The 25,271-nt window shown below is 46.2% G+C and overlaps 1 pseudogene; it reads right to left on the bottom strand.

The window, feature by feature from the left end:
* Nucleotides 1-1,833: 1,833 nt before the first annotated feature.
* LOC148142296 (beta-1,3-galactosyl-O-glycosyl-glycoprotein beta-1,6-N-acetylglucosaminyltransferase 3-like) lies at nt 1,834-17,883 on the bottom strand (annotated as a pseudogene).
* Nucleotides 17,884-25,271: the final 7,388 nt, after the last annotated feature.

A 25,271-nucleotide genomic window follows, 5' to 3' on the forward strand; every position in this document is an offset into this window, starting at 1 on the left:
CTGAAACTCACTCCCGCATATTCTTTATACAAACCACCCCGAGACCCTCAATTAGATGTGGACATCATTGCAGTGTTCTGATTTCTGTTCATTAAACAGCCATAATCATTCTCACTCAGTCCCATTTAGTTCCCATTTCTACAAGTAGATTCTATCTCATTTGTTTTCTTTTTGACTGTTTTCATTTCTATCTGCATCCAAATGACATCCAGTGTCACTATTTCCGGTGTTAGTGTCTATAGTTAAAACATCTGACATCGCAATGTCCAGCATTACACTGTCCAGTGTCACAGTCTGATCTCACAGTATTTAGTGATAGTGTCCAGAGTGACAGTGTTGTAACCAGAGTGATAGTGTCATACAGGGAGTGACAATGTCCAGAGTTATTGTGCCTGGAGGTACGGTGTCCGGAATGACACAGGAAAATGAAGCTGAACCAAAACCAACCTCCCAATCACTGGATTTGCAACACAGTGACATTCAACCATTCAATGATCCTCAAAATCGTTCAATTGTTCCTCACCAGAATTTACAAATAACAGATCTTGGATATCAAGTTTATAACTTAATAAATTGTTCATTTCTGATTATGTCACTTTAGCAGAACACAGATGATCATAAACCCATGCACCCCCCCCCCCTCCCCAATTCGCAGACAGTTAAGAGATAAACTTGTTCAAAAATTTTAATTTGCCAGTTGATAACAGTTTCAATGATAAATAGTAGGCCATCATGAAATCCTTTGATGCTGGGTTGTATTACAGGCACAAGAACTGTACACCATGTTTGAACTTAAAGTCACTAGTCAATGTGAACAAATTCTGCAGACCTGTGGAGACTAACACTCATTCCCGAAGACTCACATTCTCATCTCTGACCTTTTGACAAGTTAACAACTGGGGAAATAACTGGACAAAGTCAAACCAAAAAGAAGACTAGACCAGTCCAGCAGCTTCCAAAGAAGCACTTCCACCAAGCCCAAAATCCAGTCAGAGCGAGGTCACTCATGGTTTTTGCTTTCTTTCTCACCATTCTCTGTGGTTACCTGCCTGGCAGCATTCCTCTTACTGACTGACCCATTCAATATCCATCCAGCTGTCAGTCCCTGAGCAGAACTACATCTCGGTGCTGAAGCATATGCTGTGTTCAGAGAGCAGTAATTCACCTGAATTACCTTTCCTGGCCAGATCCGAACAGTCTTTTGTCTCTCCAGTTTTTTTTAAAGAACAACGAGCCAATGTTCAAAGTTCCATTCTCAATTTGGACTCCGTTCCAAACCAAAATGAGAAAAATAAAAAAAATAGTGATGGTCACAACACTGGTCTTGCAGTGTCCAGCTGTACATGCCCACTCGTGCAGTGTTCCAGTAATGCAGTGCCCACTCGTGCAGTGTTGACTATTATTGGTGGATGTGTCCCTGTGAGACTGGGCACAAACAACCCCATTGACCTGTGGCCAACCACTTCAACACAATGACACTTCCTGCACCACCAAATCCAAGCTATCCGACGACTGGAGGAAGAACACCTCATCTTCTGCCTTGGGACACTCAACCACATGGCATCAACATTGACGTCACTAGTTTCCAAATCTCTCCTCTCCCCCCAACTCATCCTAGATCCAACCCTCCAAGTCGGCTCTCCCCTCTTGACCTGTCCATCTTCCTTCCTAACTATATGTTCGACCTTCCCCACCGACCAATCACAATCACACCCCCAACTGGATTTACTATGCACCTTCCCAGCTACGTTCCCCAAAAGCCCCACCCTCACTCTATTTATCTCTCAACCCCCTTACTCCCCCACATTCCTGATGAAGGGCTTATACCTGAAACATCGGTTCTCTCCTGCTCCTTGGGTGCTGCCTGACCTGCTGTGCTTTTCCAGCACCACACATTTTGACTCTCACAGTAACTAATGTTACAGTGCTAAGTCTCACAGTGCCCAGTGTTACAGTGGATAGTATTAAGGTATCCAATCTCCACAGTGCCCAACACTATAGTGCCCAGCCTCACACTGCCTAGTGCTACAGTGGCCATGTTACAGCATGCAGTTTCACAATGCCTGGCCTCCACAGCAGCCAGTGTTATAGTATACAGTCTCACAGTGCCCAGTTTCACAGTGCCCAGTCTCTGTGTTTCCGATGTCTCACCCACCACCCCTACCACCATCACCGAGGTTTACTCTGTCCCAACCTCCAACACAGCCCCAGTTTTACCAAGTGTCCTGTTTCGGAGATATTCCTCCATGCACTGTACTGCCGTGTTGTCCATGTTGGGATCAAACTTATTTGCAAAGAAACATCTCTGACGGACCACCCACTGTAGATCTCCTGCCCCATACACACAAACCAAGTGGCGATACCTTCCTGTGCAGGGAGGGTATAGGGCACCCCTCGCAACGTCACCAGCCTCAAAGGACCACTTTACTGCCTGGCCAAGTGTCCTGGTGGCTCCTTGGGTGTACGGGATGGAGCCGGGTACATTGGGCATTCTGTGCAGGGTAGCCCACACATGCTGGTCTGGGCTGTAGGTATCCTCCGACCACTTGAGGAAGGCCTGGATCTTGGCACTGTCAAACACATGGCTGACAAACTCTCTGGAGTCCATGAAGTAGGCGCTGCCCACGAAGATGGAGGTGCTGATGTTCGGCCGGTCTTTTCAGTTGCGCCGTCAAGACGACTTCATCGAGGGTATCATGGTGGTATTGCCAACTTTTCTAAAAGGCAAGCACAAGAGAGTGAGAGAGACGAGAAAGTAGAAATGATAGCTTTTCAACTTCGCCTATGGCTTTTTCCCTCCCCAACTCCTCTGCACTCTCCTTGCCCCCAACTCCAGCAAGATCCATGCACACTCCTTCTCTCAGTTACTCACCTTACAGTGGAGAACAAGGCCATTCAGCCCCTCAGGCCTTTCTCACTCCCATTGCCTAGTGCCAGTCACCTGCTAATTTCCCCATATTCCTGCCTCTCAAACCATCTCCCAATGTTCATTCGCTGAGCAAACATAAAACTTATCCTCAAGCTCTCCCAGTGGATCTGGCTCCAAAAATATACTTCAAACTGTGCCCTCTGGTCATAAAGGTTGAGAGCACCAGAAAAATAAATCCTTCAGCCCATCGTGACTGCGCTGGCAAAACAGGCTCCTTGCTACTCCAGTCTCATTTTCCAGCACTGGGAAATATCACCTTTCATGCCTCACCAGTGCAATGGAGACACTTTCCTGTGGTCATCAACTCCTGGAATGGGACTTGAACACAGAGCTTTTACCTTAGAGAGAAGGATATGGTGTGTAGGGATATAGTTCTTTGAAAGTTGCATTGCAGATAGACAGGGTGGTGAAGTAGGTGTTTGATACCTTTACCTTCATTGATCAGTGCATTGAGTATAGGAGTTGGGATGTAATGTTGCAGCTGTAACAGAGATGGATAGAGCTCTGAAAGATAGTGGAATCAAGGGTTATGGGGATAAGGCAGGAACAGGATACTGATTGCGGATGATTAACCATGTTCATAGTGAATGGTGGTGCTGGCTCGAAGGGCCGAATGGCCTACTCCTGCACCTATTGTCTATAAGTAGGAGTATCTTTGACTATCGCTGATATGCCTTTGCCATTACCAAGTGTGATCTATTGTCTGTAGAGGACATTGGTGAGGCCACTTTTAAAGTACTGCATACAATTCTGGTCGCCCTTCGAAAGAAAGAATTTTGTTAAACTTGAGAGGGTGCAGAAACGATTTACCAGGATGTTGCCGAGATTGGAGGGTTTGAGCTACAGTAAGAGGTTAAATAGGCTACGGCTATTTTCCCTGGAGTGTCGGATGCTGAGGGGTACCCTTACAGAAGTTCATAAAATCTGGAGGAGCATGGATAGATGTTGAAATGATCAGCCGGATGATAGTACACTTCACACAACTTCCTTTATCACATACATGCAAGATGACTCAACCAGCCGGGTCAAAGCCCACCCTTGCCTGGAGAGTCTGAAACAGGCAGTTGCAATCACACTTTTACACACAAATCGGCGTTCCCCTTTCACGAATTACATTTTGATTCCAAGCCTTAGCAACACAATTGATCAATCTGATCCTGATCTAGGTACGTGACGTTTAGCATTAGATCATTGACCTTAAACTTCTACAACACCTGTTGTGTGTTGTTTCGGTCTTCCTGTCTTCTCACTTAACTGGAGCCAGTTTCAGTAAGCTAGCTAGCTTACGTACGTGCTTGGCTGCACTTTTCTATTGCTGATCAGAATTGTTTAGCTGACCTCCTTTTCTGTTCTTGCCCTATTTTGATTCCTTCCACGTTGGCTGTATAGCCAAACGTCTTTTCCCGAGGGTGGGAGAGTCCAAAACTAGAAGCATAGGTATAAGGTGAGAGGGGAAAGACCTGAGGGGTTACTTTTTCATGCAATGGGTGATGTGTGCTTGGAATGAGGTGGTGGAGGCGGCTGGTACAATGACAATATTTAAAAGGCATCTAGATGTGTACATGACTAGGAATAGGTTAGAGAGATATGTGCCAAAGGCTGGCAAATGGGACTCAGTCAGATCAGGATGACTGGTCATCGCAGACTGGTTGAACTGAATGGTCTGTTCCATACTGTATGATGTTATGACTCCGTGCTCTCTGGTTATTGAGGTTTAGAGCACCAAAATAATAAGTTGACCTTCAGCCCATCGTGTCTGCACTGGTCAAAAAGACAAGCTCCGAGCTATTCTCATCCCATTTTGCAGCACTTGGCCCATACTCTTGAGTGTCTCACAATAGCAATGAAGACACCTTCCTATGGCCATCAGCTCCTGGAGGAGGACTTGAATCCAAAGCTCCTCCCTCAGAGTGAAGGACACCACACATTAGATTCTCTACAGTATAGAAACAGGCCATTTGGCCCAACAGGTCCACACCAATCCTCTGAAGAGCAACCCATCCACACCCATTACCTTACCCGATATTTACCCCTGACTAATGCACCTAACACTATGAGCAATTTAGCACGACAAATTCACCTAACCTGCACATCTTTGGACTGTGGCAGGAAACCAGAGTACCCGGAGGAAACCCACGCAGACGTGGGGAGAATGTGCAAACTCCACACACAGTCGCCCAAGTCTGGAATTGAACCCAGGTCTTTGGCGCTGTGAGGCAACAGTGCTAACCACTGAGCCACCGTGCCACTCCTTCCGCAAGACACAAGACACTTTATTTACATTGTGTCAAAAGATATCTTTTATCCTAGGTCCTTGTGGCATCATGCATGGGAGATATGGATCCTTGGTTACCAAGGGGAGGATAGATTATCGATGGTATGCAGGAATGTAGATTGTGGAACAGGATCAAAAGGGCCAATGGCCTCCGCTTGTTCCTTGTATGTATGGGAACAGATCTCTTTTTTTTAATCCAACTTACATCGGAACTTGCCATCATCTCATACAAATGTAGTTCAGGCTTCATTTGCGTTTCAATTCCTCAGATCTCCCCACCATGCCTCTAACCCAAAATCTTACATCTGCATTCCATTGCAGTTGTACAATCGGTGAACAGTGAAGTATATTTCCTTGTCTTCATTACCGAGTGCTCACCCATTGAATAAACCTCACCCCAATCTCCTTTGTTCCAATGGGAGCATCGTTGACCTTTCCAACTGAGCCATCCAACTTAAACCCTGGCACCATTCCGCGAAGTCACCTCTTCTCCCTGTCCTGAGGGCCCTCACATCGTTTTATAGTCACCGGAAATGACCACAACAATCCAAATGGGGCTAAACCAATTTGACATGCAGCATAACTCAACCATTTATTGGCATCAATGCCTCTATTTATTAAGCCTTCTGCTTTTCTACCCACTTACGGCCTCCTTCATCTTCTAATGTTGATGAATGTTTATTGCCAGATCCCTCTAATCCTGCGCACTCTTTACGATTGTGCCATGACATATCTATTACCTCTCCACATCCTTCTCCCAAAACATATCACCTTACACTCTTCTGTATTCCCCTCTGACTGGATGCTGTCTGTTCATTGTGGTGACTCTGGACAATTCACATCATCCTCACCATTTGCCAATCCTCCAGGTTTATCATTGCCCCGAATATTGGCATTTTGCCACATACTCCAAGATTGATATCACTGACATATTGAATAAAAGCAGTCGTCTATTTAGGGCTGAGATGCAGAAACATTTCTTAACTTATAGGATAGTGAAGTAATGGAATTCTGTACCACAGAAAGCTGTGGAATTTGAGTCATTGAATATATCCAAGAATGCGATTAATAAATATTTACGTTTCAAAAGCATCAAAGGCATGGGAGAAAGTGTTAGTATGGCATTGAGATAAAGGATTAGCCAGGATCATATAGCATGGTGGGCCTCATGTAGGGCCAAATCATCTTCTCCTGCTCCGGGTCTTGATGTTTAATCTGTCCCAGCTGTGTGGATCATTCCCACCTACCAACCTCTCGTCCAAAACAAGATCCATGAATCAGGGCTTGTGTTGTCAATTTTGTTGTCCAGCCATTTTTATCTAGTGCCTAGTGAAACACTTCATTGAATCCAGTTCAGACAACATTCTCTGCATTCAAATTCTCAGCTACTTCATCAATGCATGATGCGAGGTTGGAGACTTATCTTTTGAAAACCTGCACTGGCTTCGCTTCATTAATTTGATCTAATGCTGCGAATTGCAGCCATAACTACCAGCATCAATGTCAAGTGCATGATATAAAGTAAACTAGGATCCATGTGGTGTGAGCCTCGGAGACCCAGGTTCAAGTCGCTTCTGCTCCAGAATTGTGCGATAACGTCTTTGAACAGTTTCATCAGTAAATGTAAGACCATTAACAAGTCGGGACAGGAGTCGGCCATTTGGTCCCTCAAGCCAGCTTCACTAGGATCATGGCTGATTCAACATTCCTCAAGTCCATGTTCTTGTCCTATCCCGTAACGCTTAATTCCCCAACTGAGCAAGAATCTATCCATCTGAGCCTTAAATATATACAAGGACAGCTCTCTGTGGCAAGGAATTCCAAAGATTCACAACCTTCTGAGAGAGGAAATTCCACCTCATCTCAATCTTAAACTGGTGCCCCTTTATTCTGAGACAATAACCCCCTGGTCCTGGACTCTCCCATGAGGAGAATCATCCTTTCAGCATTTACCCAGTCAAGCCCCTTAATCCTGTCAATTTCAATGAGGTTACCTCTCATTCTTCTAAACTCCAGTGAGTAGAATCCTGATTAGCCTTTTGTTTTTAAGACAATCCCTCCATAATGGGGGCCATTCTAGTGAATATTCTCTTAACTTCCTCCAATGAAACAACATGTTTTCTTAAATAAGGTGACCAGAAGTGCTCACAGTACTCCGGATGTGCTCTCACAAGCACCTTGCACAGTTGCAGTAAGACTTCCTGACTTTTATACTCCAACCCCCCTTCAAATAAGGGCAAACATTCCACTTCAGTTCTGAAGAAAGGTCACCAGACTCAAAACATTGACTCTGTTTTCTCTCCACGAATGCTACCCGACCTGCTGAGTCTCTCCAGAAATTTCTGTTTTCATCGAATATTCCATTAGTCTTCCCAATTACCTGCTGCCCCCGTGTGCAAGCTTTCCATGTTTCATTCACTAGTTCCCCCAAGTCCCTTTGTGTTGCAGCTTTCTGAAGCTTTCTCCATTTAAATAATATTCTCTTCTTTTGATTTCCCTTCCAAATGAACAACTTCACATTTTCCCACATTGCAATCCATTTGCCAACATTTTTGCCAACTTAACCTATCAATATCTGTCTGTAAAGCACATAAGACAACATTTTTTACTGTAACTCGATATATATGACAGTAATATATCAGCAAGGTTTGAGAAGGTTTGTAGCTCAGGTTGAGGTTCTAGATGTAGGTTTGCTCGCTGAGCTGGAAGGTTCACTGAAGATGTTGCCTAGTATGGTGACAAAACATCTGAAAATGAACCTTCCAGCTCAACGAGCAAACCTACATCCAGAGTAATATTTCAAGTCAACCTCAGAGTACAACGGGATCTTGATCAGATGGGCTAATAGGCCGAGGAGTGCCAGATGGAGTTTAATGTCGATAAATGTGAGGTGCTCCATTTTGGTTTGGCAAATCAGAGCAGGAATAATACACTTCATGGTAAAGTCTGGGGAGTGATGATGAAACAAGAGATCTTGGAGTGCAGATTCATAGTTTCTTGAAAATGGAATCGCAGATAGACAGGGTAGTGAAGAAGTCGTTTGCTACGTTTGCCATTATTGGTCAGTGCATTGTGTGCAGGGGTTGGGAGGTCATGCTGTGGCTGAACAGGACATTGGTTTGGCAATTTCTGGAATACAGCATGCAATTCTGGTCTTACTGCCATAGGAAGGATGTTGTGAAACTTGAAAAGGTTCAGAAAAGATTTACAAGGATGTTGCCAGAGTTGAGCGTGGAAATGCAGGAAATTGGTACTAGATGTGGAATAATTACAGACACGATGGGCTGAAGGACATCCTTCCGCAAGAATTCTTTAATTCTGTGACTGGTGCAGAGGGAGATTAACTTCAAGGTTCATGTTATCAGGAGGGACACCAAAGCCCTTTCCTTAGCTGAGAGGTCAGAAAACTCCCTAATCTTTACTTGAACTAAGGCATAACCTGTCTCCACCAATATCATAGCAAAAGTCAGCCATTCGTCCCTTCCAGTCTGCTCCACCATTCAAGAAGATCACTGCTCTTCTGGTTGCAATTTCAATTCCATATTTCTATCGGTTGTCCCGGGGTCCTTATCTTTTTTTTTAAAAAAGGTCACCTTGCTCACCCTTTCATAACTTCATCAACTCAGCCTTCACAACTTCGTACAGAAGAGATTTACACAGTGCAACAACCCTCTCAGGGGAAAATAATTCTGCAAGGCATTGGTGAGATCACTTTTGGAGTGATCGCCCTGCTGTTGGAAGGGTGTTGTTAAACTGCAAAGGATGCAGAATAGATTTACAAAGATGGTGCCAGGACTGCAAGGTTTTAGTTATAAGGAGAGGCTAGATAGGTAGGACTTTTCTCACTGGAGTATTGGAGGGTAAAGGGTGACCATATAGAGGTTTATAAAATTATGGGGGAAATCAATAAAAGTGAATAGCCCCAGGATGGGGGAGTCCAAACCCAGAGGGCATAGGTTTAAGGTGAGACCTGAGGGTGGTGCAAATACGGAACAAGTTGCCAAAAAGAATTGTTATAGTGGGTACAATTACAAGATTTAACAGATGACATAAATAGGACAAGTTTAGAGGGATATGGAACAAATACAGGATAATGAGACTAGTTCCAATTAGGATACCTGGTTGGCATGGATGAGTTGGACGAAAGGGTATGTTTCGGTGCTGTAGGACTCTGACGATATCTTATTCTACAGAACATCTTGTCAAACCTACAAGAGAAAGCAATGTCCCATCAACCACCTTATCATGTCCCCTCAGAGAAACTTATACATTTCAGAAAGATCTCTCAGATTTCCAAACTTAAATGTGTAAAAGCCAATTTGTTCAACCTTCCTTCATAAGATAAACCCTTCATCCCAGGAAAAAGGCAGGTGAAGCTTGCTGTCAATGTAATTATTTTATGTTTTAAATGAGAGAAAAATGTACAGACTGATTCTGATGTGTTCTCATCAAGGCCTTGTATGGCACTCTCTCCACCCCTCAGGCCTGTAAATGGGCTCTACATTTTGAAGAAAAATGTCTGTATTAATGGACTCTGGACTCGAAAGGACTCTGTTTGTTGGTAATTAACTGTCATATCGTTTGTTGGGCTTATCACCTGCACTGTCTTGCATGTCCCTGGGTCTGGCAGGTCTTACTGTGAGCTGGGAGGCTCATGGGTCGTCCTGAAAGCTGTCACCCTGAGAGCCGGCGAGTGGGTAGGCCATCCTGTGAACCTGAAGGTTGGTAGGCTGTCCCGAAAGCCGGATGGTGGGTAGGCCACCCTGATGACAGTCTCCCCGAGAGCTAGATGGTGGGTAGACCGTTCTGAGCACTGTCATCCTGAAAAGGGGTAATCGGGACGGGCTGTCCTAGAGGTGGTCGAAAGCTGTGTCAGAGCAGCCGAGAGCCAGAAAGCGCGTAGGGGCGGGCTGAGATCCAGAAGGCTTGTGGGCTTTCCTGCACGCTGTTGTCCCAGGGAAGGGGAAAGGCTGTCCTAGAGGTGGCCGAAAGGTGTGCCAGGATAGGCCACTGGCCAGATGGTGCATCGGGGTGGGTGAGAGCCCAATGGTACGTAGGGGCAGACCGAGAGCTAGAAGGTGTGCAGCCGTCCTCAGCGCTGTCACCCCAGGTGGGTACTGGTGCGGACAGTCCTCGAGGTGGTCAAAAGGTGTGTCAGGGCGGACCGAGAGCCGGAAGGCACGTAGGGGCGGGCTGCCTTAGAGTGGTCGGAAGGTGGGAGGGACGGGGGCTTGCTGGGTCTGTATTGTCTGCACTTTTTAATGTAACAGGATTGTCTTAAGCATAAATGTCATTGTTGCTGTCTTTTCATATTTGAAACTGGGATTTGTGGTTTGTCCTTCAATTCCCTGTAAACTGGTTGAACAGTAGGGCTTGAGGCCTAGCTTTGCTGCTCCTCTCCCTTGTAAATTGCTTTTGTATACAGCTGTAAATGTTAACTGTTGTGCTGTAACCTCTTTTTTGTACTTGTTTAATAAAATAAAAAAAAAACAGGGAATGCTCCTCTCCCTTGTAAAATTGCTATCTCTTGTATACAGTTGTAAATGTTAACTGTTTTTGTAAACTATTTTGTAACTGTTTAATAAAATATATAAACAGGAGATTCAGCGGTCTTCTCAATTTAGGGGACTGACTCTGTGCTGGCTGGGTCACAGTCAGTGTGTTACTGTTGGTTTCTGCTTGTTTTTTGTGGGGGGGAAACCTGATTCCTGAACTGGCTGAATTATTTAGCCAGTTTGTTAACTGGCATTCCTTTAGGGAGGACTGATTGTTAAACTCCTGATGTACATAATGGGTTTCAGGTGTAACTCAGTTCTCATTAGGCGATTGTTGTTTCACTGGCTGGTTACAGTCTGTGTATTATTCTTTTCTTCACTTTTGAGAAAAGGACAATGTTAATACTGTGGTAGGGCTTAGCCCTTGGACACTAGTTTTCTTTGTTTTTTGTATGTGCCCTCACTGTTTTTGGTGTTTGGACTGAGCCCTTGTGGAAGACATACATTTTACCAGAGGAGCTGTTCCTGTGGGGAGGCCTAGCCCTGAGACTGGGCCTCTGGAGATTGAACACCTGTGTGTGTACTGGGAGGTGAGGACTTGCTGTATCCTGGAGTTTGGGAGAAGACCTTCCCTTCAGGAGTGGATCAAAACCCCTGTGAGTTAACCACCTTTACAGTGTACTGTGTTCCTATGAGTGGGCCTGGCTCTCCAAGGATGTGCCAGGACTCCTTGTGGACTGAACACCTGTGTGCTGTGGGGTGTGCATTTGCTGTCTTTGGGAGTGGACTCTGCCCTTGGTTGTAGACCCTGTTTTTAGCAGTGGACTCTATTTCTGACAACACATGTTGTAAACTGGAGTGGACTCTGTTCCTGAGAACTCTATTTTTTGAAGACTCTATATTTGGTCTCTGTGTACCAGAAAGGACTCTGTTTGTTCACAATTAACTCTATCGTGTTTCTTGTTGAGCTTATCACCTGCACTGTCTTGTGTGTTCCTGAGTCTGGCAGGCCTTACTGTGAGCTGGGACATTCATGGGTCGTCCTGAAAGCTGTCACCCCGAGAACCAGAGGGAGGGTAGGCCACCCTGATGCCAGTTGCCCCTAGAGCCAGTAAGTAGGTAGGACATTCTGAGCGCTGTCGTCCTGAGAAGGGGTAATCTGGATGGGCTGTCCTAGAGGTGGTCGGAAGGTGTCTCAGAGCAGCCAAGAGCCAGAAGGCGCATAGGGGCAGGCTGAGATCCAGAAGACTTGTGGGCTACCCTGCACGCTGTCGTCCCTGGCAAGGGGACGGGTTGTCCTAGAGGTGCCGAAAGGTGTGTCGGGATAGTCCACTGGCCGGATGGTGCATTGGGGTGATGAGAGCCCAGTGGTAAGTAGGGGCAGACAGAGAGCCAGAAGCCGTCCTCAGCGCTGCCACCCCGGGCGGGTAACGGGGCAGGCTGTCCTAAAGATGGTCGAAAGGTGTGTCAGGGCGGACCGAGAGCCAGAAGGTACGTAGGGGCGGGCTGTCTTAGAGCGGCTGGAAGGTGGGAGGGATGGGGTGGGGGTGGGGGGGAGACTTGCTGGCTTTTTGAGGGTCTGTATTGTATGCGCTGTTTCTTACACAAGTGGACTGTCTCATATGTATGAATGTCATTGTTACTGTTTGTAATGATTGGGATTTGAGGTTTGTCCTCATTTCCCTGAAAACCGGTTGAATGTCAGGATTTGGGGCTTGGCTTTGTCATTCCCCTCCCTTGTAAAATTGCTGTTTCTCTGTATACAGCTGTAAATGTAATTGTTTGTATAAACTGTGAATTGTTTAATAAAATATAAATAAACAGGACTGTCTGTTTCCTTTCTTCCTGGTGATGAAATATAAATTGAGGAGCAATTATAAATGTTGTCTGCGAAAATCACAAAGCTGAATCATGAAAGAGGAAGGGGAGTGTAGGTTAATCTAGATATGCTTGTATAAACAGTTGTAAGCATCTGTTTCCCGCTTCTGCAAAAACAAAAACCACAATCAAGAGGTTATAAGGCTCAGTGTGGACGAAGAATGAGAGGAAATGTTGCTTTAGCCAGCAAGGAAGCAGATGGCAGTGAAGGAGGATATACGCTAACAATAGACCACAGAGGGATATGGTGAAATGGCCAAGCAAAACCTGTACTGTTACGCACAAGGCCAGCTAAGGCAAGAGATAAACAAGAGGAATAGGCACTGGGTTTAGAGTAGTGGGAGGAGGGAAAGAGAAATGTAATTGTATCAAGGTTTTGTACTGTGCGCCTACCTTGTAGACACCACTCTTGCAAGAGTATATCAGATGATACTGCTGCTGCATATCTTGTCTTGGACTGAAATTATTGAAATGAGTGGGTTCTATTTCCCACATAAATTAAGATTTACACACTTGTTTTTCACTGCATCTGACACCTACACACATGACATGGGTACTAGGAAAAAATAAGCATGACGGCTGTCGGGTGGTAGTGGAAGAAAAATATACAGGCATGTCAAGAGATCTGCTCACTGAGAGCTGGCTCTAGGGGAGCTGGATCAGCATATGAAGGACTCTTCAATCCTCTTGAGGAGAGGAGACTGACTTCAAAACAGCTTCAGTGTGTCTTATGTGCTGTTGTTGGTGTCTTCCTACTGAGGAGTTTATTTTTAATTTTTTTTTCATAGTTTGTTATGATTTGTTTTCTGGGGTTTCTTTCTGCTTATTTCTGTTAATTTGAAGGTGTGCTCAGCTGCACAGGCAGCTACTACCACCACTGCTGCTACAGTCTGGTCCAGCTCCTGCTACTGAAGCCTAGGCCTCGCCTGCACCCCTGCTGCTGCTGCCTGGGCCTACCTACACCTGGGGACGACTTCGACTGCTACTCCTGAGGCTACTTCTGAAAAAAAAATAAACAGGACGATCAGATGTTCTGTTCACTCTGAGCTGGCTCTGAGGAAGCTGGATCTGTATCAAGGACTCCATGTGTAAACAAAAGGGTGAGTTGGTGACTGGATAATGGCCTCTGTGAAGTTATTCCTGATGTCGGGGTTTCCTGCTCCTCGAATACTGCCTGACCTGCTATGCTCTTCCAACACTTCTAATTTTGACTGTAATCTCCAGCATCTGCAGTACCCACTTACAGTCATAGAGATGTACAGCATGGAAACAGATCCTTCGGTCTGACCAGATATCCCGACCCAATCCAGTTCCACCTGCCAGCACCCGGCCCATATCCCTCCAAACCCTTCCTATTCATATACCCATCCAAATGCCTCTTAAATGTCGCAATTGTACCAGCCTCCACCACATCCTCTGGCAGCTCATTCCATACGCGTACCATACTCTCCATGAAAATGTTGCTCCTCAGGTCTCTTTTATATCTTTTCCCTCTCACCCGAAACCTATGCCATCTAGTTCTGGACTCTCTGACCCCAGGGAAAAGACTTTGTCGATTTATCCTATGCATGCCCCTCATAATTTTGTAAACCACTATAAAGTCACCCCTCAGCCTCCGACACTCCAGGGAAAACAGCCTCAGCCTGTTCAGCCTCTCCCTGTAGCTCAAATCCTCCAACCCTGGCAACATCCTTGTAAATCATTTTGGAATCCTTTCAAGTTTCACAACATCTTTCCAATAGGAAGGAGACCAGAATTGCACGCAATATTACAACAGTGGCCTAACCAATGTCCTGTACAGTCGCAACATGACCTCCCAACTCCTGTATTCCATAGTCTGATCAATAAAGAAGCGTATACCAAACACTGCCTTCACTATCCTATTTACCTGCGACTCCGTTTTCAAGGATGTATGAACCTGCACTCCAAGGTCTCTTTGTTCAGCAACACTCCCGAGGACCTTACCATTAAGTGTATAAATCCTGCTGCGATTTGCTTTCCCAAAATGCAGCACCTCGCATTTATCTGAATTAAACTCCATCTGCCACTTCGCAGCCCATTGGCCCATCTGGTCCAGATCTTGTTGTAATCTGAGGAAACCCTCTTCGCTGTCCACTACACCTTTAATTTTGGTGTCATCTGTCAACTCATTAACTGTACCTCCTTTTGCTCGCATCCAAATCATTTATGTAAATGACAAAAAGTAGAGGGCCCAGCACCAATCCTTGTGGCACTCCACTGGTCACAGGCCTCCAGTCTGAAAAACAACCCTCCACCACCACCCTCTGTCTTCTACCTTTTGAGCCAGTTCTGTATCCAAATGGCTAGTTCTCCCTGTATTCCATGAGATCTAACCTTGCTAATCAGTCTCCCATGAGGAACCTTGTTGAATACCTTACTGAAGTCCATATAGATCACATCTACCACTCTGCCCTCATCAATCCTCTTTGTTACTTCTTCAAAAAACTCAATCAAGTTTGTGAGACTATTTCACTATCAACTTAAGAACAATCCTTTACATGCTCTGAACCGAACTTACATTCTTTTGTTCACTCTTAACTCTTAAGGGGTAGCCATAAGCACCCACATGGGCCCCAACTATGCCTGCCTCTTCATCCATCAGCACCATTCCCCACCTTTTCCTCCACTACATTGATGACTGGATTGGCACTACCTCGTATTTGCATGAGGTGGTTGAAAAGTTCACTAATTCTAATTCTACCAACACCTTCCAACCTGACCTCAAATTCACCCCGACAATCTCGGACACCTCCTTCCCCTTCCTGGACCTCTCCATCTCCATCTCTGGCAACCGACTAATCGCGGACATCTACTACAAACCCACCAACTCCCACAGCTACCTGGAATACACCTCCTCCCACCCTGCCCCTGTCAAAACACTATCCCTTATTCCCAATTTCTCTGCCTCTGCTGCATCTGTTCCCAGGAGGACCAATTCCACCACAGAACATCCCAGATGATGTCCTAGCATAAAAACTACAATTTCCTCTCCCACATGGTTGACAATGCCGTACAGTGCATCTGCTCCATTTCCTGTACCTTCACCCTTGAACCACACCCCTCCCAATGCAACAGGGACAAAACCCCTTGGTCCTCACCTTCCACCCCACCAACATCCGGATACATTGCATTATCCTCCACCACTTCTGCCACTTACAAACAGACCGCACCATTAGGGACATATTTCCCTCTGCACTCCATCTGCATTTCAGAGACCATTCCCTCTGCAACTCCCTTGTCAGACCCACACCCCCCACCAACCCACCCTCCCCTCCTGGCACCTTCCCTGGCCTCTGAAAAGTGCAAACCTTGCACCCACCCCTCCCCTCTCACCTCTGTCCAAGGCTCCAAAGGATCCTTTCACATCTGACAAATATACTTGTACCTCCCACCAATGTCATCTACTGCATCCATTGCACCCAAGGTGGTGTCCTCAACAGCAGGGAGACAGAACTCTTACTTGCGGATTGTTTCAGAGAACATCTCTGGGACACCTACACCAACCAACCCCACCACCCCGTGGCTGAACACTTTAACTCCCCCTCCCACCATGGGAATGCAGGTCCTGGGCCTCCTCCATCACCAAACCCTTACCAGCTGATGCCTGGATATTCCACCTTGGAACCCTGCAACCAGGCGGATCAATGTCGATTTCACTAGTTTCATCATTTCCCCACCCCAACTTATCGCAATCCCCAGCCTCCAACTCAGCACCACCCTCCTGACTGGTCCATCTTCCTTCCCACCTGTCCACTCGACCTTCTACACCCCACACACATCCCTTCCGCATACCTTCATCTATCACATTCCCAGCTACCTTCCACCCCCCGCCCCACACCCATCCCGCTTATCTCTCGCCCCCCTGGTCCACAAGCCTCATTCCTGATGAAGGGCTTATGTTCGAAACAATGATTCTTCAGATGCTGCCTGACCCGCTGTGCTTTTCCAGTGCCACACTCTTGACTCTGATCTCCAGCATCTGTAGTCCTCACTTTCTCCTACACTCTTAACCTACCGACATTCCTGTATACTCTCGTAATCAGTTTATGTCCCTCCTTATCCCAGGCCCAGCCCTCTCTTTCTACCCCATCCCTTTCACCTGACCATCTTCCCTTTCGCCCATCTGCTCCACCCCACCCACTGTCCAATCACAGCCACCTTCTCCCTGCATCCACCAATCGCCATCCCACCCACCTTTCCCCAGCCCCACACCCCCATTTATTCTGCAGCCCTTTCCTCTCCCCGGGTTCTGATGAAAGTTTCCGACCTGAAACGTCAATTGCTCTTCTATTCTGTTTGCAGCTCAACTCTCCAACTCCTCTATATTCCTTTGTACATTCTGAACCTCCCTCCATGCAATTGAACTGTTTTAACAACCCTGTCTCTCTTTGTACAGGCAGGAGTGAAGGACTGGAGGAGAGAGCGAGAGATGATGGAGGGAGGGAGGATGGAAAACACTTGGATGAAGAGAGGCCCAGCAGACAGGAAGGCGGTTACCTTTTTGAACCCTGGTGCAGGATCCGACTCAATCACGTTGGAGCCGTTCAGAGCTCTGAGGCAGCGGACTATCTCCCGGTTGGTCTTCGGGGGAAGTCTTGGCCACACACATTGATGAAGTACCTCCAGGGGACAGGGCTCTCCAGCAGCTCCTTCATGCAGTTGAGATCCGCCTGAACTCTGCTCCAGCCAGCATAGTTGACCCACTCCAGCTTGGCTGCGACAAAGACATTGTGGAAACACGAAGCGATGGCCCGAACGGCGGCATGAAATTGACTCGGGGATTTGCGGTCCACGTGGATACAGTAGACATTCTGTGGGGCGTAAATGCTCCGTAGAAGCCTCTCGAACATCTCAATGCTCTGGTGGATGACCATGGAGTAAGCCAAGGGGAAGTGTTCCTCCTCAGGGCTCAGGGGGACAGTGATATACTTGCGGCCCCTCACAAACGATCTGCAATTTCGGGTCATGTTCAGATAATCTCCCTCAGTGACGGCTTGGTGCTTGAGGGAGACAGTAATGGAGTTGAGGAGGGCCCTTTCCACCTCCTGCCAGTCCCCCTGGATGATCTGCCAGCAGGTGGAGTTCTCCTCGACCAGGAGGAGATGTTCCTGCATTGGATTGGCGCCTGGTTTCACCAGCCTGAGGGTCAGCCGGCTCCCTCCTCTCTGGACCAGCAGCCATTGGCACAACAAGACCACACTGAGCGCACACACAGCGCTGATCTGAGGCACGGCCAGTGGGCACAACGCTGGCTCAGCTTGGGCATAGCACTTTCCAGAGGGCATTGTCCCCAGCCTATAGGCGATAGGCAAATGCAGAATGGATGCTCTCTGTGCTGGGCAGCACTGCCTCCACCAGGCCGTGGGGAAGGAGTGACTGCAATTTGCTGGAGAGGTCGCAGCAGTCAGTCCCCTCCTTGTTAGACTCTTGTCTTCCCTTTTCCCCAAGATTCAACGAATGACTCGAGTTTCACTCCCTCTCCCCCTGGAACTGCTCTCCCTCTGGAATTCCTCTCCCTCTCTCTGTGACCCCTTTGTAACCCCTCTCCCTCTAATAACCCCTATCCCTTTGTAATCCCTATCCTCCACTAACTCATCCCTCTCCCTCAGTAACTCCTCCCTCCCTCTGTAACTTCTCTCTCTCGTTCCTCTCTCTCTCTGTAACTTCTCTCTCTCTCTCTCTCTCTCTCTCTCTCTCTCACACACACACACACACACATTAACTCCTCTCTCTCTTTCCTCTCTCGGTAACTCTATCTCGGTAACTCCTCTCCCTCTCTCTCTCACACACACACACTAACGTCTCTCTCTCTTTCTCTGTCCCTCAGTAACTCCTCTCTTCCCTCTCTCGGTAACTCTCTCTCTCGGTAACTCCTCTCCCTCTCTCTGTCTCTCACACAATAACGTCTTTCTCTCTTTCTCTGTCCCTCAGTAACTCCTCTCTTCCCTCTCTCGGTAACTCTCTCTCTCTCGGTAACTCCTCTCCCTCTCTCTGTCTCTCTCAGTAACACCTCCCGCCCTCCTCTGGATGAAACCCAGCCAATGTTCCGTTGTTTCTCTCTCGGAGTCCGGGCTCCTCTCGCTCCTGTCTGCCTGCCTGGCTACAGGCGTTTCTTTCCCCGGTCTCTGCTTCTCTCCAGCCGTTCCTGGACCGGTGTCGCCCGGGTGAAGTAAACGAGAGGATCGCGATGGTTTGCAGTCTGGATCGGAAAACCTACTACCAGAGAGACACAGAGCCAGCCAAGCCCAATAAACCACGCCCCAGCCTGGGCTGAGATGCTCTTTCAGGAAGGAACCTGCCATCGAGCCCACAACAATGTGGGAGGGGTTACCCTTGGATGAAGAGAGACCAGGAGACGGGAAGGTGGTTACCTGTTTGTATTGTGACTCTTAACTGCCGTCTGGGCTATTAGGGATGGCCAATAAACACTGGCCTGGCCAAAGGTGCCCCCATCCCATGAATTTATTTGAAAAAAAGTGACAATAGTAAGTCAAATTAAATCAAACTTCACCACTCGTCATCTCTCTCTCTCTCTCTCTCTCTCTGATGCGAAATTGGAATTATGGTGATTTGACCGTTCATAATAAAGCTGTGAATCTGAGCACAGCAAGTTGATATGAATCAAAAAAAAATTCCCCTGGCCGAGAGTGGCTCAGAGGTTAGCATTGCTGGAGCACAGTGCCAGGAACCAGAGTTTGATTCCAGCCTTGGGTGGCTGTGTGGAGTTTTGCATGTTGTCTGCTTGGGTAACCTTCGGGTGCTCTGAGTTCAAAGATGTTCAAGTTCGGTGGATTGGCCAAGCTGAATTGCCCATAATGTCCAGGGATGTGCAGGCGGTGTGGGTTACCATAGCCACACACATACACAGCAGAATACTCCTGCAGGTTTAGGCAATGCTCAATCTAATGCAACATCCTGGTGGATCTCCTTTGCCCCCCCTCCAGTACAATCACATCCTTCCTATAATGCGGTGACCAGAACTGCACACAGTATTCCAGCTGTGGTCTCACCAAAATCCTGTAAAGCTCCAACATGACACCTCCCTGCTTATGTATTCAGTGGCTTTGACCTTTCTTAATTCCCTTACCTGCCTATCCTGCCGCCTTCACGGATGGCTGGACACACAAACCAGGATCCGTCTAATCTTCTGTGCTTGCCAGGGTCCTCCTATTTTACATGTATTCCCTTGCCATGTTAGTCCTCCGGAAATGCATGTCACAGAAATTTAGGCATTCAGTAGCACAGAATGGAGAAAAACAAACGACTGGCTCAAGAGCTGGCATCTTTTAAACATTGTAACTGTGCCCACATACATTACTTCATCTGGAAGTTTATTCCATCACAAACCACTCTGGGGGAAAAAAAGAGTTGCTCCTCAATATTTAATTCTTTTTCCTCTAACCTTACAAACATGGCCCTGAGTCTGAACTCCCCCACACTAGGGAAAAGACCCTTCTCATTCACCTTATCAATCACTGTCATGATTTTATAAACCTCAACAAGGTCACCCCTCAATTTCCTATGCTGCAGTGAAAAACACGTACAGTTCTGATCACCACCCAACCAGAAGGATGTGGATCCTTTAGAGAGGGGACAGAAAATGTTTACCAGGACGTTGCCTGGAATGGGGGATTTTACCTGTGAAGAAAGATTGGATAGATTGGGTTTGTTTCCACTAGAATGCAGGGATGTAATGTTCTTTGTAAAATGTCCCCAGCCTCTCCAGTCAATTTTTATATCTCAAACCCTGCACTCCTGGCAACATCCTGGTAAATCTTTTCTGAACCGTCTCCAGTTTAATAATATCCTTCCTACAGCAGCGTGAGCAGAACAGGACACAGTCTTCCAGAATTGGCCTTACCAACTTCCTGTCCAACCTCAGCACACCATCCCAACTCCAATATTCAGAGAGCTGAACAATGAAGGTCATCACTCTCCAGCAGGCATTGTTTCACCCTGACTCCCCTTGTAACTGTCCACATCTCACTGGGACACTGATGTGAAACATCTTGGCTCTTTGACTGATTCGACCAAGTCTCATTTCCTACTGTTCCTGTGTATCCCTCAGAACAGGAATGTAATGTGCATTCCCACGGCAACATCACAATGACAGACTTGTTTGTGGATTCACATGAAGTGGGCATCACTGACTGGGACAGCCTTGTTACCCATCCCCCTAATCTCTACGGCATAAATGATAAGGAACTCTCCTCTTAAACCCCCCTGTCCTTGTGTTTTAAGAACCCTGACCACAAATGCAAAGTCACATGGGGAGAGAGTTCCAGGATTCTGTCCCAGAAAAACTGAAGGAAGGATGATTAATTTCAAAGTTGGGATTAAGGGTGAAGTGGAGAGTAACTGCAGAAGGAGTAGTGTTGCGTCATATTGCTGGCCTTGTCTTCAAAGTGATATTGATGTTGGGTTTACAAGGTGCGGTTGAGGGACCCTTCCTGAATTACTCTAGTAAATCCACAACAGGTATAACATTGTTTCCAGGAAAAAATGGACAGGCTTCATCAGAGAAAGGAAACGCAAATTGCTCAAAGTCTTCTGAGATGATAACATGGAGGGCCCAAACAGCTGAAGGCCAGTGGAGTGATGGAATTAGGGAATGGTCAAGAGGCTGGAATCGCAGGAGGGCTGACATCATGGAGTGATAATGAGCATTGATGTTACAGCTAAGAGAGGGTTATTGGGACTGGAGGAGGTTTCAGAGATAGGGTGGGGTGTAGGGGTTGGAGGAGGTTCTAGAGATAGGGAAGGTGTCAGGGCTGAATGAGGTTACAGAGATAGGGAGGAGTGTACTGGGTGGAGTAGGTTATAGAGATGTACAATGCAGAAACAGTCCCATCAATCCAACTTGTCCATGCCTACCAGTTCTCCTAACCTAATCTTGACTCAATTGCCCGCACTTGGCCCATATCCCTCTGCACCTTTCCTCGTCATATACCAATGCAGATGCCCTTTAAATGCTGTAATTGTACCAGCCTCCACCACTTCCTCTGGCAGCTCATTCCATACACGCACCACTCCTCAGCCCATTGGCCCATCTCATCAAGATCCTGTTGTACTCTGAGGGAACCTTCTTTGCCATCCACTACACCTCTAGTTTTGGTGTCATCTGCAAACTTACTAACTGTATCCCCTATGTTCACATCCAAATCATTATATAAATGATGAAAAGCAGTGGACCCAGCACCGATCCTTGTGGCACACCACTGTCACAGGCCTCGAGTCTGAAAAGCAACTCTCCGCCACCACCCTGTCTTTTACCTCAAAGTCAGTTCAGTATCCAAATGGCTAGTTCTGCTTGTACTCCATGAGATCTAACGTTGCTAACCAGTCTACCATGGGGATCCTTGTCGAGCGCCTTACTGAAGTCCACATAGATTGCGTCTACCGCTCTGCCCTCATCAATCCTCTTTGTTACTTCTCTGAACAAACTCAGTCAAGTTAGTGAGACATGATTTCCCACACACAAAGCCATGTTGACTATTCCTAATCAGTCCTTGCCTTTCCAAATACATGTAAATCCTGTCCGTCAGGATTCCCCCTAATACCTTGCCCGCCACCAATGTCAGGCTTACCGGTCTATAGCTTCTCTCAGCTTTAAAGCATCACCTTTTCATTCTGAGGCTATGTCCTCTGGTTCTAGTCTCTCCTACTCGTGGAAACACCTTTCCATATCCAGTCTACCACGGGGCCTCAGTATTCTGTAAGTTTCAATCAGATCTCCCTCACTCTTCTGAACTCCATTGAGTCCAGACCCAGATCCTCAGCCACTCCTCATGTGACAAATCTTTCATTCCTGGGATCATTCTTATAAAATGCCTCAGGAATGCTCTTAACCTACTATTGTGAGAGATGACATTACACTGAATTACATATTTTGACTGCAGGCTATAAAACCACCGAACTTTAGCAGCAAGCTATGTTGGTGTCCCTTTCTCACTGACTGCTGCTATCTCCTCAACAGTTTGAAGGGTCTATGATGTGTAGATACTAGACAGTACAAACTGAGCATACACATCTCTCTGTAATGAGAACAACCCATGGTCGACTCAGACTATGTGGACTTTACCTTTACCTTCACCAAGCATACGTTAATATGATTAAGAAAACATTTACTCAACAACAGGAATGTTGGATGATTACAAAAATATATTGGTCCACATATATTTTGCCTGAACCATGGTTGCTACCATATAACCAAAAACAATTATACATGAGGAAGTCTAAACCCAGTTTATTCATCCGAGATGTGTGTTGCAATTCAGTTCTTTCTGTTTTCTTGTCTTTGACAGTTCATTACCCTACAATGTAGGTATGTCTGCTCTCATGTATGTTCACCCTGTTCAATGTCCTTGTCTTTATCTTCATCTTCACTCTCAGAAGATTACTGCTGATCCCCTATTTCCTCTGCCGACAGTCCACACCCTGTTTGTCAACTGCACTTGAGAAAGGCATAGTGCACCATTTCTGATCTATACGGCAATGCCCCACTGGAGCTTCCAACTCATCTTGAAGTGGTTGAGTTATGATTGTTCAACTATAGCCCTGGTGGAAGCATGGGCATTGTTGTATCTTCATTTTCCCGTTGCCTCAGGGACGCACTACCACCTTGATAGCATTCATAGACCCTTATTTCAAGGAGATTGGAGTGTAAGAGTAGGGAAGACTTACTGCAACTGACAAAGGTACTGGTGAGACTACATAGAGTCATACAACATGGAAACAGACCGTCCGTTCCAACAAAGCCTTGCTGATCATTATCCCAAACTAAACTAGTTCCACCTGCCTGCTCCTGGCCCATAGCCCTCCAACCCTTTCCTACTCATGTACTTATCCAAATTTCTTTTAACCTTATAATTGTACCCACATCCTCCCTTTTCTCAGGAAGTTCATTCCACATGCGAACCACCCTATGCATAAAGAAAGTTCCTCATCTTTTTAAAATCTCTTTCCTCTCACTTTAAAAATGTGCCCCCTAGTCTTGAAATGCCCACCCTTGGGAAAAGACAAGTAGCATTAACTCTATCCATACCCATCATTCTTTTATAAACTTCTATCAGTCTCGAGTAATGTGGCAGTTTTGGTCCCTTTGTTTGGGGAAATTTCATTTGAGGCAGTTGAGAGAAGGTCTGCTAGGCTAATCACCAGAGTACAGGGATTGTCTTATTAACAAATGCTAAACAGGTTGGGAGTCTACTCACTGGAACTTAGAAGAATGATCTAACTGAAAAATATGAGATTCTTAAGGGGTTTTACAGGGAAAATGCTGGGAGGAGGTTTCTCGTCATGGGGGAGTCTAGGACCAGAAAGCATGGTCTCAGAATCAAGGGGTGCCAGTTTAAGACTGAAACGAGGAAGCATTTCTTCTCTTTGAATCTTTGGAAGTCCTTGTCACAGTGCCCCCTGTGGGGACAGAGTCCTTGTGTATATTTAAGGCTCAGATGGATAGATTCTTGATCAGTCAGGGAATCAAGGCTTCCAGGGAAAGCAGAGGAAGGTGAAAGTGAGGAATGTTGGATCAGTCACGATCCTATTGAATGGTGGAGCAGGATCAAGAGCTTAAGGGCCTACTCCTGTTCCTGTTTCTTTTGGCATTATTGTCATGTGGTCATCCTGAGCACTAACCTACTGTTCTGGAAATCATGGTGTCGAATACTACCACAGCTGATGGTGAAATATGAATTCAATAAAATCTGGATTTAAAAACTAGTCTATGATGACCATATAACCATTGTTGATTCTCAGATTACAGGTTTATTAATGAAACTCCAGATCCATGGCAATTCCGTTGGCTCTTAACTGACATCTGAAATAGTCAAGTAAGACACTCAGTTCAAAGGTAATAATGGATGGAAAACAAATGGCAGCCTTACCAAAAAAGCCACATCCCAGGAAAGAATAACAAGAAAGGAAAAACATGTTATGAACCAAATTTAGAGAATTTTTCATTTAATTCCCTGCAGCTCTTCTTCTGTGGCCCAAGGTCTTTGGAAGGAGGCAGGATCTCGGGACTTGTCTTCTACATCAACATCATGGCAGCTCCAAGACGGTCTGAAACAATCCTCCAAACTCTGGCATCGATGGTTCCATATAAGTTAAACATTGTTGAAGTGACAAAACCTTTCCACTCTCCAGCTCTGCAGGTTGGTGATAGGGCAGTCTGAAAGCAATATGGGTACATGCTATGGTACCCTACAGCTGAGGGAAGGTAGTGATGGCAGAGAATCCCACTGCCCAGGTTGCTTGGCTCTCCTTGTTATGGGTGAATGATGTACACAAGTGTAATCTGGAGAAAGAGGCATCAGTGACAGCTTGGATGTATTTGCAGGTCACCTCAACCGGGAGATGCTACAAAAAACCCGATGTAAAATATATGTGTGTGTAAAATGTATGGGATTTTGAACTAATGACAAATATGTTTTGTCCTAATTATTTGAAAGCACTTAATAATTATCTCGGTATATCTTTCTGGAACCATGACTTAAAGGTGGAATGTGCCCCCTGGAGTATTAATGGTTATTTGTTATATTGTGCTAGTTTGTAACAAAAATCATTGACAGATTTTGTTCTGAGCAAGGATGACTGGACCCAAAACATTAACTCCTGATTTCTCTCCACAGATGCTGCCAGACCTGCTGAGTCTTTTTTGTTTTTGGAATGA

Source organism: Chiloscyllium plagiosum, unplaced genomic scaffold (assembly GCF_037043375.1).
Source record: "Chiloscyllium plagiosum isolate Xiang-an unplaced genomic scaffold, Cpla_swu_hap1 HiC_scaffold_29, whole genome shotgun sequence".
Classification (NCBI taxonomy): domain Eukaryota; kingdom Metazoa; phylum Chordata; class Chondrichthyes; order Orectolobiformes; family Hemiscylliidae; genus Chiloscyllium; species Chiloscyllium plagiosum.